Below are 14,242 nucleotides of genomic sequence, written 5' to 3'. Positions count from 1 at the left end.
AAAACTCTTGTGCTAAGGGCAAATTTCACTTCAGATTTCTTCATACCACAGCGCAGAGCTGACTTGTGCACAAGTTCCTCAAATCAGCAAAATTGTTCCTTGACGTATTTAAAGAAAATGCATTCTAAAATCAGCGGTCATCTGCTGAGACAGCAGCATCTTAGAAATTTAAGATGAGTAAAGTGTTTAGATAGGAATGTTGTTTTTGAACGTACTGGTACTCCATGACTGAGACCTTTGCATGATGGTCTTGAGGAATTCAAGGAGTCTTTACATACTTTTCCCTTATGCAGTGCTTTAACTACGTAAAAGCAATCTTACATCAAGTGTCATGTTCAGCGTAAATCGAGAACGAGGAGGAGGCTGCACTTTTAAACCAGTGGCAGGAAATCACATTAAATTCAATGTAATTACATTGTTCTAGAAATGTGATTATGTGTTTCAACTACTAGCCTCCCACTAAATTACTTCAGATCAGTCTTAATCTTTGGAATGAAATCTCCCTGATTTAGATGTAAAAGATGTAATAAATATGAAGCAATGCATTTTGCATTTATATTTTATATTCACCTGTGACTGCTTATTACATTCTCCAGTTCTGGCCTTTCTCGATGCACATATCTCACCTGCTTCATGCAAGGAAATTGAACCTTGACTTCCCTTAACATCATGATATTTACTCTTTGTAGCACCATGTGCATGCCATTAGTTATGTAATTTCACACAGAGGTGCAGAGAGATGTTGACTGCAGGAATGTTCTGTAAAGAAAGGGTTTCCCCCTGTGACAGTCAGGAGGAAGCATTCCCAGGAGTAAGTACAACCTCGATTGTACTGGTACTGCTGAGCTTACACAACCCCAAAAAGTGAGATAGAAGGGTAATTGGTATTTCTGTTAGATGAGCTTTTGGCTGTGGTTTGAAGGCCCACTTTCTGAAGCTTACTGCAATGCTGGCAAGCAGGGTGCTATACCTGAAAATAGTTGTGCCTGAAGTTAGTTGAGGATGATAGTGTGACATTGGAGCTTTGAGTCAGGAAGGCAGCAATGCTGGGAAAGAAGATAATGCCTTTCTCAATACCATTTAAAATCAAAGGAACTTGTCCATACATTAAGTGATTTTGTGAATGGTGGCTTTGTAATTTGAGCTTTTCATCAACAAATCAGATAATTTATATCCTAAGTATCAGATTAGAAAGAAAGCCTAGCCAAAGTAAAATACTGTCTTCTGTTTTAGTATCCACAAGCTATTGACGTAAGTAATTGAGAATATCATTCTGGATCAGCAATTACTGGCTCAGAAGATATTGTCACTTTAATGTCTTGGCACTTGACTTTCCGATAAGGTCAGATATAGTGACAGTAACTGCTGGAGGAAATAATTGCAGCCACAATCATGCAGGCATCCACAAACACCACCTTTGCAGGAGACTGGTTTGAAAGCTGAGCTCTAACTTGACAGTGTTGTGACTGGAAAACAGTTGTGATTTGTAGATGCAAAATTGTGCCTACAAAAATAGAAGGCAGGTTTCTTTGCTTTCCCTTCTCCACCCTAGGAACAAGCAAAGCGAGCCAGCTGTTTGAGCAGGCTGCGCTGCTCAGCCCTGCAGGTCCCAACAGCATCTCCTGTGCCTGGTATGCTGCGTGGGTAGGTGACTCTGGGGATGGAGATTGTCACTTATGAATAAATCTCTGACTGGTTCTTCAACTTAAGTGTAAGGTAACTTCAGCCCTCCCTCCACCGCCTTTCCATATTAAGCCTCAGTGAATGGGGCTTTCCCCTAGGTTTAATGAGTGTGTGAATATCTCAGCGGTACAATCAAAAGGACCCTGGAAATAAAGGTTTTGTGACTGTACAAGCTGCTCAGATGTGCCACAAAGATAAGATAGGGTGGAGCATATTTAATCTTTCTGTCTTCAAGATACGTTGAGATCAGACCGGGTCATTTTCTCTGAAGAGCTGTGGAGGGGAAAAAGGGATTGTCTCCTGGAATTAATGTCCTGGTCCCCAGGATTAGCCTGAAATATGTCTGAGAGCGATTGCCATAAAAGAACAAGGAACATTCATTCCATCCTGGTGTATTTTATAAACCATACTGAATGCCATTAGGCACCCCCCCCCGCAATAAATAAATAAACAAACAAAACCCCACAAACTCACATTATTTCCAAGTACTGGTGGGCACATAATGGATAATTTTATGAAAAATGCTGCCTTTTTGGTTTTCAGTGTTTTATCAGATTTTTCATGGTCTGGGAGGTGCATTTTCTAACAATCAACAGGAAGGCTGGGCTGATGGGGCTGCATCACATCTTTTTCTATCCCTACTGTTGAGCCTGGAGTGGAGAACTTCCTGGCCACGTCCCTATTAGAGAAGGAAGCCTGATCATCTGGAGACCCTGGAGTGCTCCCGAGGGACAGTTCTTCCCTTCCAGGCATAGGGAAGAACAGCCATGAAGGAGCTTGTTTTACTTCTCCCCTTGAAGCAGGAGAGGAGCGGCCGCTATTTTCCTGCTCAAGCATAACTAGTCATAATTAGTTTAGCCCTAGGTTGTTGGTCTTTTGCTGTGCTAAGTCAGAGGCAGGTGTGTGCACGGTTCTTGCAGTTAAAAACTTCTGTGGAAAACCTCACTTGCACCATCCTCCTTTCAGTCACAGCCATTTTTTTTGGCTGGCCTCAGATTTACAAGCAGATGTTAAGCATCCTTGATGCAGGATGATTTTGTCCCCAGATGCCAAGCTGCAAGACCATCACTTGCAACCTCGGAGTGGGGAGCACAGCATGCTTCCCCTTGTTAAAATGACTTAACAGCTGATTTCCTTTACTGAAGGTTTGGAATCCCCCCTAAGCACAGCAGATTCCCTTGCTGAATTAGCTCATCGTTCTGTGGTTAGAGCCCTTATATCAGAACAATTTCAGTATTTACATCCTCTAAACAAGGCTCATCAATCTCAAATTCATGGCTAACAGGGTTAGAGTTTAGTCAGGATTGAAAAAGGAGAACAGGGACAAAGCATCTCACTGAGCATTTTTCACTGAAAACCAGAAAATACATTAAAAAGCATCATAGCCCTTTTTACTGGTAGTTGATTCAGTGCCCTCAGTGCCCCTCAGACACTGCTTCCCCAGTGTCAAAGCCTGTTTTTAGAGTATTTGTTATTGCAAACAAAGCATATGCTTCGAAATGCTGAAAGTTTGAGACTTTTTAATTAGCTAGCACCTAGGCATGTGTCGCCTTCATGAAACTTGAGTTGTTTCTTCTCCTTCATTTTGTTCATGACCGTTTGCAGAGCTGGTTTCTCATCTGGTTTCTGAGGATATATAGGAACTTGAAGCTTAAATTCTGGTTAAGAAAACAGGCTAACCAAAATCAAACCTGTATGAGAATGGCTTGTTCCTGTTCTCAGAAGTGCTGTGCAGTGTCTCTTGCTGTTTGTCTTACCTAAATTCCCGGGGGCAGTGCTAGGTGTTGGAGACCGCTGTCCTACTGCTTGTAAGAATCACACACTGGTGAAAGACTGAAAAAAGCCAGTCACCTGCCAGCTGGTGAATGAATGCCACCTGCCTCCAAACTAGTGAAGTAGTTCCTGTCAAGAAGGATGTTGTGGCTGAACCATGTCGGAGGATGTCCTCCATGCATGGGGAATGGCAGTACTGCAGGCAAAACCAGAGCAGCACAATCCTGGTGCCAAACAGCTAAAGGATAAATGCTGGAGGATGGAAGAAGGGGTTACACGTGGTTTATTACCATTAGGAAGGAAAGGGAAATCTACAGAGGGAACAATCCTATCAACTGTACTGATTTAGGAAGTGAATGACCCCTTATACTCCCTGCGTGCACGGACCGACCCAGGAGCCCCTTCCCACACGTTTTAGATCGGTTGTCTTCAGTTTCTGGTTATGGCCCTTTTGTCCTGTTACTTCCCCGTCTTTGTTTAACATGCACAGCCAAGACCTAGGTCTTTGTTAGAGAGAGATCAAAGATCTGGGAATGGATTTGGTGCCATGAAATCTGTCCCTTTTTTAAAAAAAGTCAGAAGCACAGCTTGCAGCTGCCTTCTGCTCTGTTTTATTGCTTTGCTGGACCAATCTGCCCATGTGCTATATCATGTTTGAATCCATCCTGAAGTAGGCTGCTGTCTGACTGGTCCTCAGCCTTATGAGCACTAGAGTTTAATTTAAAGATTGCTGCAAGGATTAAAGAATCCTTCCCCAGTCCTGCTGGCCCAGGGTGAGTAATTTCTTTTGACAAGCAAGTAAAATGCCATTAGTTTCTTGCATTACCATCAATCACTGTGGTAAATGGCAAGCAATTTTTGTGCTGTGGCTGGTAAATTTTCCTGACAGCTCTGCAAGGTTGGTTAGGCTTTCTGAGCCACGGCAGCACTGTGAGCAGCAGGTTTTGGAGAGGTGGAAGCTCCTGACCTCTTTGCCCATCCCAAGCACTGGAGCTGCCATATTTTGCCTGCCAGGCGCCAGCTCCCAGAAGGGTGTTTTGGCCAGGTCCACTGAGCAAAAGCTGGGACTTAGGGCTTCAGGGTGCCTAGAAAGGGACAGCCATCTCCTTCCTCACCCTCACGGTTAGAAATATTGCAGGCAAATCCAGCGAGCTCACACTTCAGCACCATCTGGTTGCAGGACTTTGGCTTCCCTTGCAGCAGGGTATGGACCCAGCCAGCCTCCTCTGCGCAGCCTTTGTCAGCTGTGGTCGAGGAGGAGATGTAACTTGGAGCTTGCAGAACCCTTGCTAGATCTTCTGAGAGTTGATGGCAAAAGCTCAGTCTACCTGCAGAGAGCCTTCCAAAAGCTTCTGAGAAGCCCCACCTGAAGAAACCAAACTGGGGCTTTCAAAGATAAAAAAGCCTGTGGGGACAGTGGCCAAAGGGCTACCTTGGGCTTGCCTGAGCCCCCGAGAGGGATCATTTCACTGGGAAGTGCTTAATCCCTAGGAGAATCTTGGAAAGTTGTTGTCTGCAGCTGTAAAAAACTTCCAATAAAGAAAGAAAGCAAAATGGAAAACCAGGAAAGAAGTGTTTGATGGTTTGAGGGCTGGTTCTCATCAGAATTCACACATTATTAGCCTACTTGGTGGTCATTGGTGCCTGGAGTACAAACCACATAATCATAATGCTCACTAAAATTTTCACTTGCAGCAGAAAAATGCTTTTTTACAGTAATTTATGGTGCTACCTTTTCAAGAAAAGTACTGGTCTGAGCTATACTGGAAATTGAATTCTATCTTGTGGAAAGGGAGATTATTTCCTGAGCTTCGCTTATTCACCGTCCTAGCACATAGTGCTCAAGGTAAAGGTGCACACCAAGATGATTGATTCGCAAGTGTGAGAGGACTGCTGTTCCATGTGACGGGTATAAAGAACTATATTTTTGTTTTTTGATAGTAAAGGGGAAATGGCATTACTAGCAATATTCAGCAATGTACTCTGCAGCCCCAGTTAGCTCTGCATATTTTATGGCACCCATTTTCTTTCTTTGATTAAACAACATAAAATCCCATAAAACAATTCAATAAAAACAACAGCTACTAGTTCAGGCAAAGTTCTTGTGGCCTTTCCAATTCTGGGAGGATTTTAATCGCAGTGGTTTTTTTTTCCTCCCCTTTTCCCTTTAACTCTGTCCCTTGTGCTCAAGTCTTTGGTTCCTTGCCGCAGCCCCAGTGGAGTTCTTACTAACAACCCTTCCTTTGCTGTTTTTTAATGTGGAATACAGATCTAGTGTAGAAAAATGTACAGGAGGTGCCCTGAGGACTGCCTCATGCTGTCCAGTGATTGTTGGACATGCCAAGGGTTGAGAGTGGTTTCAGTAGAAGTTAGAGGTGTATGTTACAAAAATCTGCTCTCTCTAGCGTTTTTACTTTTTAAGCCTTTTCCCCCTATGCCTGGTAATTAATTATAGTGGTTTGAATTATATTTATTAAACTTCTTCCTTATAGGAAATGTATGAGTCTCCAAGGCGGTGAGGAATTTTAACCGCAGTGATGGATTATTTTAAATGCTGTAAAACTCCATCCAGTTCTGGCTGAGACAATGCTATGGAGCTCGTTATCTAGTTTTGCAGGGAGAGGGATGGAAAGTTTTTACTTTATTGTTGTTTGGTGCTTCCAGAAAGTGTGACCTTTGGGGCTTTTTTTTTTTTTTTTTTTTTTTTTAACTTGTAGAAAAATTATCCCTTTACAAAGATTGTTCGTCTCCTAGGAGGACTGAACTCTGTTCAGCCTGCAAACATTTTTGCAGTGTTGATTTCTGAAAGGGAGAGTTTTAATAAAAGGAAACCTATAAGTATCTTTGTCTTTGCAGGAGGAAACCTCTGACTTACTTTGATATTTTCATTATAGTTTTCAAAGCTATGCTTCTGCATGATTGCAAGAATTCCAAGTTCAAATACTTTGGACACCTTCAGACTTGATAATGCATTTTCTCCTGTACTTCTAGACTTTCAGGAATGGTTTCATCTTGCATTGCATTGGTTTCAAGGTAAAGGACATAGTCTGAGTGGTTTAGATCTTTCAGAGAAAGGTTGAAGAGACTGAGTGGGCTTTGATTTTTGTTTTGTAGACCCGTGTTACAGAAAACTACTCCAGCATTGTCTGTCTTCTATCTACAGAGAAGGTGCACACAAATTGTTGCATTGGAGAAAAGAGGGCACATACTTCAATTCTTGAACACATCTAAGGGGGCATGACAGCAGGCACTCTGGAGCTCTTTGAATAATGATCAGCCCATCATAACTCAGCCAACTGAGTGGAGGCAGTGGAAGAAAGGAAAATACCACGCCTCGTTCAGCAGAGGCAGGGTTGTGAGCAGGTTGTGCATACTGATGGGAAAGGGATGTTGGGTAGCACAAGAATCATTTAGAGTTGGAAAAAGACTCTCCTTTTGATCAATAGTAATAATAGTTCGTGTTTATTGAATACTGTGAAAGCGTAAAGTGTCAGGCAAGCATTAGGAATTGTGGGCTTCTTTGCAGATTTTCAGTGTTTGCTGCTCTCTGTGTGGGCCAAGGACAGAGGACCTGAAAGGCTTCCCCGTGTAGGTGCAGTAGGAGTCTCTGGAGTTGTGTTAGCAGGATGCCAGGGTTCTCCCGGTTTCAGCACAATCTCAATCTCACATTTGCTTATACTATAATTAAAATAATTTGTGTGTCAAAGGCACAACAACATTTTCAGGTGGACTGAAAAAAATTTTGGCTTCTAGTTTTATTATGAAAAGGCCAACTGCTGCAGAAATTCACTCCTGGGGTGAATTTCTATACCAAGGTGACTAAATACCCTTATTTCCATTTTGAATTTGCCCAAACAGTTAAATGGTTAATAGACTGCCTTCAGTTAATGGAATCGGACCCAAGGTCTCCTGCCCCAGTACCTGGTGGCCTTTTTTTTTATCCCTGAAGGAAAAAATCTGCTGCCGATGTATTTTGATGAAAACAGTGTTCACTGTGGGAGGTGGTAATTTGGTCTCATAATGTGTAAAGACTACAGAACCTCTCAGGTCTCCATAGCAGTGTTGCAAACCCATATAAACATGTTTGGTTTGTTATAGGAATAAATCTGAATAAAAAATAATAGCTTTAATTTCAAGATAATTAGAATGTCTTTTCACTGTTATTTTAAGCTCCATTTATTTACGTGCATATGAGAGAAAGCAAAATGAAAAACGGACTTTCTGCTGCAATGCCTTTAAAAAGAATTGGCAAAAATTCACAGTTTTCCACTGGGTATGGAAATACAAGGTAATGTTTGACTGTTTTAGAAATGCTTCCATGGTCTTTGCTGATATTATGAGTTTTGCCATACATCTGGAAAGAGTTTCTGAGATACCTTTTCCTTCAGAAGAAATTAATAGAGGGTGACTCCTTTTTTTGGCTTTGCTTCACAGATGTGAAATTTAACTTTTCAATATTAAAAATTCACTATAAAATTCATCAATCTCTGGTGATTTAGACTGGTTGTGAATCTCTCCTAAAACATTTATAAGCTTTTAAGAAAAATGGGTGGCTCTTGAGAAAATGTGCTGTACTTTTTAGGGAAGTTTTATGTACAGTTTGATCAAAGGGCGGAGGGAGGATTTTTGATAAAATATTCCCCCTGACATCACCTCCTATTTGTCATCCTGTCTTATTTTGATCATGCTTCTGTAAAAGCTTACTCAAAATCATAAGCCATCATAGTCAAGTGTAGGTTGTGTTAATTTGTCTTCCCTAATAGTTAATTTATCACATGGAAAGCACTTTACTGTCAGAATCCAAATTAAAATCCTGTTTACTCTTTTTATTATTCAAAATCCAGTATGCTAGTGAGCTTGGTGCTTAGCATATTTTGATTAATTTGGTGGGCTGAAAAAAGAGCTTGATAGTTTCAGTGATAGTTGTATCACTTTAAATCTTTAGTATTGATCCCCTCTATGACTGTGAAGTGCTTTCTCTTTCCCAAGGCTTTGGGATTTTTTTGTCTGTTAGCCACCATGTCTGCTGAGCAGCTTTGCTCCTGCCTTGCCTTTCGCTGGTCACTGTAGCTATTTTATCTTGCTTTGTTCTACCTGGTGCTTTGGCCTTGACTTTGATTCCTTGAGCGCCCGTTGGATGGAGGTATTCTGATATACAGCAGTAATAACTGCTTTCAGAGAAACTGCATCCCCAAAGACTTGTCGGGGTTAAATATGACAGCTACAAAAGGTTATATAAAAATAGCAGATACTGAGAGAAATTGGGGTATACCGGAGAGAGGAAAAGGCAAATTCCCTGATGTAGTGTCAAGGTGAGAGAATGCTGAGGCCGCCTGAGGCATTTCCGTAGGGCAGGGGGTGGCTGAAAAAGCTTCGACCCTGCGGTGGGGAGGGCTTTCAGGGCAATGGGGCCAAGGCGGGCAGAGCACAGCAAATCTGTGCCCTGTTTTTAAAATGAATTTGGGCCAATTATGCATTGGACTTGGGCAGCCACTGGAGTAGTTTTTAGCTGGAATTAAATGCGGAGGTCGTATCATAAGAAAAACTACAGATGACTGGGGAAGTCGCTGTTTCCATCTCTTCTTAGCTTTCTTTATTCCTGAGGGCAAATGTGCTTTTTTTTTTGTCCCACCATCAGTTCCCACTTTGTTTCATTGGTCATACCTATTGCCACTGGTTTGTACCAGGGTCACGTTAAGCTTTTAACCCCCTGATGTCATTTCTGAAACCCTTTTGGGGTGTTTCCTTTTGGTTGTTGCACTGCCCTCTGTTCTCCTTCACCGTCTTCCTGCCATCCACCTGTGCCTCTCCACCAGGCTTTGCAGGTGGCCTGCTTTACTCCTGTGAGAGGAAAGCATATTGTTGTGTTTCTACACTCATGACCTTATGGGGAAGGCTTGGTTTATCACAGGATCTTTGTGTATTTTACTGTGTATTTTACTGTATGTACTTATATAGTTTTACTTGTAGTGACATTAATACACAAGTGCTGGAATGAACACAGCTGGCCTAGTGCTGCTATTTTAAGGTGCGTTTGATGGGAAAGCAGTTTGAATGTAAGTCTGCGACAAGTCTCTTAAAATATAAAAGACGAGAGAAAGATCTTGGAAAAATACTTCAGAAAATAAACACTTCCTTAGCTTGTGAAGATTGAGGGCCTGACTGCTGGGCTGCAACCGACCTTGAAAGCGCTGCACTCCAGCTGCCTGGGCCAGCATGGCTGGGTGCTGTGGTGTGTGGCGGGTCTCAGGCAGGGTCAGGAGGGAGCTGGGTGTTTTTGTGCTGAAGGAGTTGAAATGGAGGTGTAAATCCTGGTTCTGGCTCATGTTTTCTAGGTTGCTTTGTCTAAGTTGCTTCATTTTCCTCAAATTTCTGGATTCACCTGAATTCTGCCTGGGAAGGACATGGAGGAGATGAGGGTGTCTCCTTTGGGGCAGCTCTGGCCATGCCTCAACCTTCCTTCTGCCCCAAAAGTGCTTCCCAAGCCGCTCTGCTTTCTGTTCGCTCACACCAATGAGCTCTGATTGTTGCACCCCAATGCACTGGGGTGGGGCAGCTCTGCATTGCTTCCTTCTGTGCCCCCACAAACTCCACTTGGTTCCTACCCCTGTGCAGTGCTGCCTCTATTCCTTCCTGTATGGAGATGGTTGTCTGTCTTACCCACACCCCCAAAAGTTCTCAGTTGTTATGCCTGAGTTCAGTGATTATTTTCATTTATAGTGCTTGGTATAATGTATCTTAAAACACACGTATTTTAACGATAAACTCCCCAGGGACCTCGTTCAGAACTAATTACTTGCTGTTGGTGCAATTCTTCAAATACGTAAAATGGTCTTTGAGGGCCTGGAATTAATTAGCTCTGCTCTAGTTTGGTCTTAAAAATGGGTAGGGGTATCTAACCGAAGTGTCAGCCTGGGAATCAGGATGTATTGTTGCTCATTCTGGCTCTGCAGAGGCTGTATAATTTTCGGCAAGTTAACTAAACTGGCCTACAGCTTGGATTTCCTGTAAGGGAGGAATAATGATTTTATTTTTAATTGGGCTAAAAATGTGTGTTGAAGGGTTGAATACAGAAATGCTTGGAAATGACAAATGAAATTTATTATCATAACCGTTATTATTAGTATATCATTGAAAGTGAATTTAGCTCAGATCATGTTTTCCCCCATAATGGATTGGGGGGGAGATGAGAGGATTTCTAAAATAGCTCTGAAAGTCTTCTTTCCCATCATTTTGAGCATGTTCCATCTGCTGTGAGCACATTCCTGTTTTATTTCCTAAATATCTTTTCCTTCTGGTTCTATTTTAAAGTTCCTTTTGCCAAGATTTTACTTCCCAGTTACTGCTGCCAGGAGTGTTGCTGGGGGTGTGTTGCAAGCAAGCATTTACCTTTCAGATTCTGCACTTAATTGACTGGGAGGCAGTGAAAGTCCTTGCACTGCTTCCACCAAGTGCTCGTCTGTTTAAATCCCTCTTGCAGCCTGTATGCTGCTGCCCAGCCCTGGTGATTACTCGTACCTTCTCCTTTCCTGCTGTTGTAATAGGTGAGAAAAGAGGTTTAGAGCTGCTGAATTCATGGGGTCGCATACATTTAAGGCTGGGATTGCATTTTAAAATAGTTTCTGTTTTTTTCCAAGTTGGCAGGCTGGGGATGCTTCTGCTTGCCCGCTCCATTCAGTCTATCATGTTTCCAGCTTTATTATATTCCACAGTAAATGGAGGACACACTGTTTGGGGAAAAAACTTTGCCAGGGATACCAACTGTATTCTGCAGTCTAAATTGAAAGGAGCTTCCTCTGTTTATAGCTGGAGAAGAGGGCAGAATATGAAGCAGTTGCTTCATTGGGTCCCTGTTCCGAACAGCTTTGACACTTCCCCTCTACCCATTAGCTACCTCTTCTTAAGATCTTACGGGCATACATGTCACAGAAGGCAGTGCTTGAAGATGTCACGTTTCTCTTGGACTTCCTCCACCCCTAAGATGATAGTACCATGAATAAAGTGGTCACCCCATTTGTGATTCAGGCTGTAGCTTCGGGGGGAGGGAGGGAGGGGCTGTTGCAGGCTGACTTTCAGTGACCTCATTCAGTATTCAGTCTCATTTACATCTCTGCTAATTGCATTAACAAAGTGCCACACAGTTTGTAATGTTTTAAAGGTGGGCAACCACTTTTTAACAGGACTGTCTTCTGCCTGAGAATTCTGTTTTTCAGAAAGAAATTATTGTGTTGAAATGGAATGTCAGTTTTGCCAGATTTCCAGTTGGCTGATGTTTCATCTCTTTTTTCATTTTTTTTTTTTTTCATTTCACAATTATGTTTCATTTTATAAAAAATGAATGAAGTCATCTTAGTGGTAGCTGTTGCTTCTTTGATCATGCTTCTGTGAAATACTTAAGGAAATTTTCTCCATGTTTTCAAACCCATGGCAGAATTTTTGTCAGGTGGCAAATTGAAAGGGCATCAGGTATTTTTTTTTTCAGTCCATTCTATTTATTCTTACACTCCCTAGGAGCTGGAAGAGCAGCACTTCTCCATATTTCATATGTGAGGAAGGGAGGCATAAGAAAACTAAGTGATCCACCCAAGCTTAAAGTTGAAGCCTGGTGCAGAGCAAGGGCAATAAACCCAGCGCCTGGGCTCTCACACTACACATTCACCATCTTTTCTCCAATTAATGTCAGCTCTGGTAGGAATTTCATATTCTTTTTCATACCCTGAATAACCAGTGCTTAAAACATTTTTTGTGCCTGTGGAGTTTGGGGGCAGATTTAAAGATATGAATCACTTATCTGAGGAATAGTAGGCTCAAACCTTCCATATGTAGGCTGTTTGATTTGAATTTCTTGACTTTTCCTAAGTGAGAAGCTGAATTGAGTTTCTTCCTTCTTTCAACCTTTTTGGCTGTACTGATATCCAAAAATGCAAAATGACATCTTGTCTCAGCCCACCAGAGCAGATGCATTGCAAGGGATTTGACTGGAAATTTTCCTAAAATGCAGCATTCGGAGACGTTTTTGGAAAACATAGCTGGGAAGCAGTGTATGTGATGTTCACTTGATGCTAACCCAGCAAGACAGAAGATAGGCAAAAAGAGAAAGCTGTAGGCACAGTCAACAAGATGGCATTGCTTCAAGCCAGAAGGCCGCCTCCAAAGGGACAGGGCCCACCCCTAAGGAGAAGCTGAGCGGTGAGCCAGCAGGACAGGCATTGGAAGGGACTCAGCTGCTGCCCAGATGGGCAAAAAGCATCTTGGAGCTGTATTCAGACACATGAAGGAAGAGCAAAGCTCCCTGGCTGAGGGGGGCAGGCATGGCTGAAGGGTTGGCTAAAGAGGTTTGCCGGCGTTTTGGGGTGCAGCATGTCTGGAGAGGTTGGGAGCAGCAGGGCATGTGGATATTTGAAACTTCTGCATCCTCAGCCTGCTCTGTGTGGGACTGATGATGGAGGTGAAGAGGAGGAGCAGCTTCAGCATGTGACAGAGGGCAGGGGTCCAGCATGCCTCAGGCTTGCACCTCACTGTGCTGCATCTTCACCAGAGTGAGCTGACTGCCACACTTGGATTGGGCCACAGGAAAGTAAATGCTGCAGAGCAAGGCTATCTGTAGTGCAAGTGCTGCGTAGGAGGACGCAGCAGGCTTCTGACAGATGGGAAAACACTGATGAATCCTGAAATCATGGGTGAAATTCAGCTGTCCTGCCCCCCCATGCATCTCCTGCCCTTCAGTGAACCATTACACAAGGGCCTTGTCTTGGGTGGAAAGTTAGGTTAGAGGCTTCCAGGCATGTTGTCAAGAAAAAATTGGGAAGGTGATGGGGAGGTGAATTTGTTAAAAGTACATAGTTTTGTCTGGAAAAGAGATGATTAAAATAGGATTTTTTAAATTTCTTTCTTTTTTTTTTTTCCTTTCTTTTTTTTTTTTTCTTTCAAAATTGGTTGACTAAGTCTAAAGGAAAAAAAAAAGATTGAATACATTGCTGAAGGCCTACTTCTGTCTCTCATGTAAGCTACAAGTCAGTCTGAAATGAAGCCATGTAGGTGTTTTGCAGGAATGATTTGGTCCAGTGTAATTACTACAAAATAAATGAATGTTCCTGTGAAAAAAGAAGAAGAGATAAAGCTTACGTGCCCGTTTGGTATCGAGGCATGTTGTTTGGAGATATGGATGTCTGTGTAGAAACACGAATGAAACAATTAGAAAAATATCAAATAAAATTCTCTCCTTACAGGAAACATTTTTCATCAGATTGGTTATGCCAGGCATGAATTTGGTCAAGTCAGTAAAACTTTACAGGGAAAAATAAGGATATCATAAAATCAGGATGAATTAATTCCTTCTCAGAGGAAAAGTGCACCCATTGAGTCATGAAGTTTTTGATCCCAGACCATGAACTCAGATAGAGCTTAAAGGATATTCTTAACATTGTAATGTGAACGCAGGCTGGCCACGAGGCATTGGGGCAAATCCATCACAACTCACTGTTAAGTAACACTCCAAGTCGCAGCAGTGCTTTTTCATTCCACCATACAATTAAGAGGTCCCTCTTGGGTTTGCTTTTAATTAATTAAGTCACAGTAGTAGTGAATGTGGCGCTACAGCAGTTGCTTTCAGCCTAATTGTTCTCCACGCATATTTGCAGCACTACTGTCGAAATCCTAGGCTTGTTTCAGGAGTCAAACTGCACAAATGAAGTTCCTGCTATTAAAAGCAGTTTGTTTTCTATTCCTTGGCAATCTGTTCCTAATGCAGAGCCCCACTGGAGCATGGACTTAAAACAGTGACACT

At 42.4% G+C, this 14,242-nt stretch overlaps 1 protein-coding gene across 3 annotated transcripts in view; it reads left to right on the top strand.

The window, feature by feature from the left end:
- Nucleotides 1-14,242, top strand: part of LOC118174884 (transmembrane protein 132B-like) — a 244,473-nt gene that overhangs the window by 81,888 nt on the left and 148,343 nt on the right. The window lies entirely within an intron of this gene.

Source organism: Oxyura jamaicensis, chromosome 15 (assembly GCF_011077185.1).
Source record: "Oxyura jamaicensis isolate SHBP4307 breed ruddy duck chromosome 15, BPBGC_Ojam_1.0, whole genome shotgun sequence".
In the NCBI taxonomy this organism is placed as follows: domain Eukaryota; kingdom Metazoa; phylum Chordata; class Aves; order Anseriformes; family Anatidae; genus Oxyura; species Oxyura jamaicensis.
This window is presented reverse-complemented; position numbering and strand designations above follow the sequence as displayed.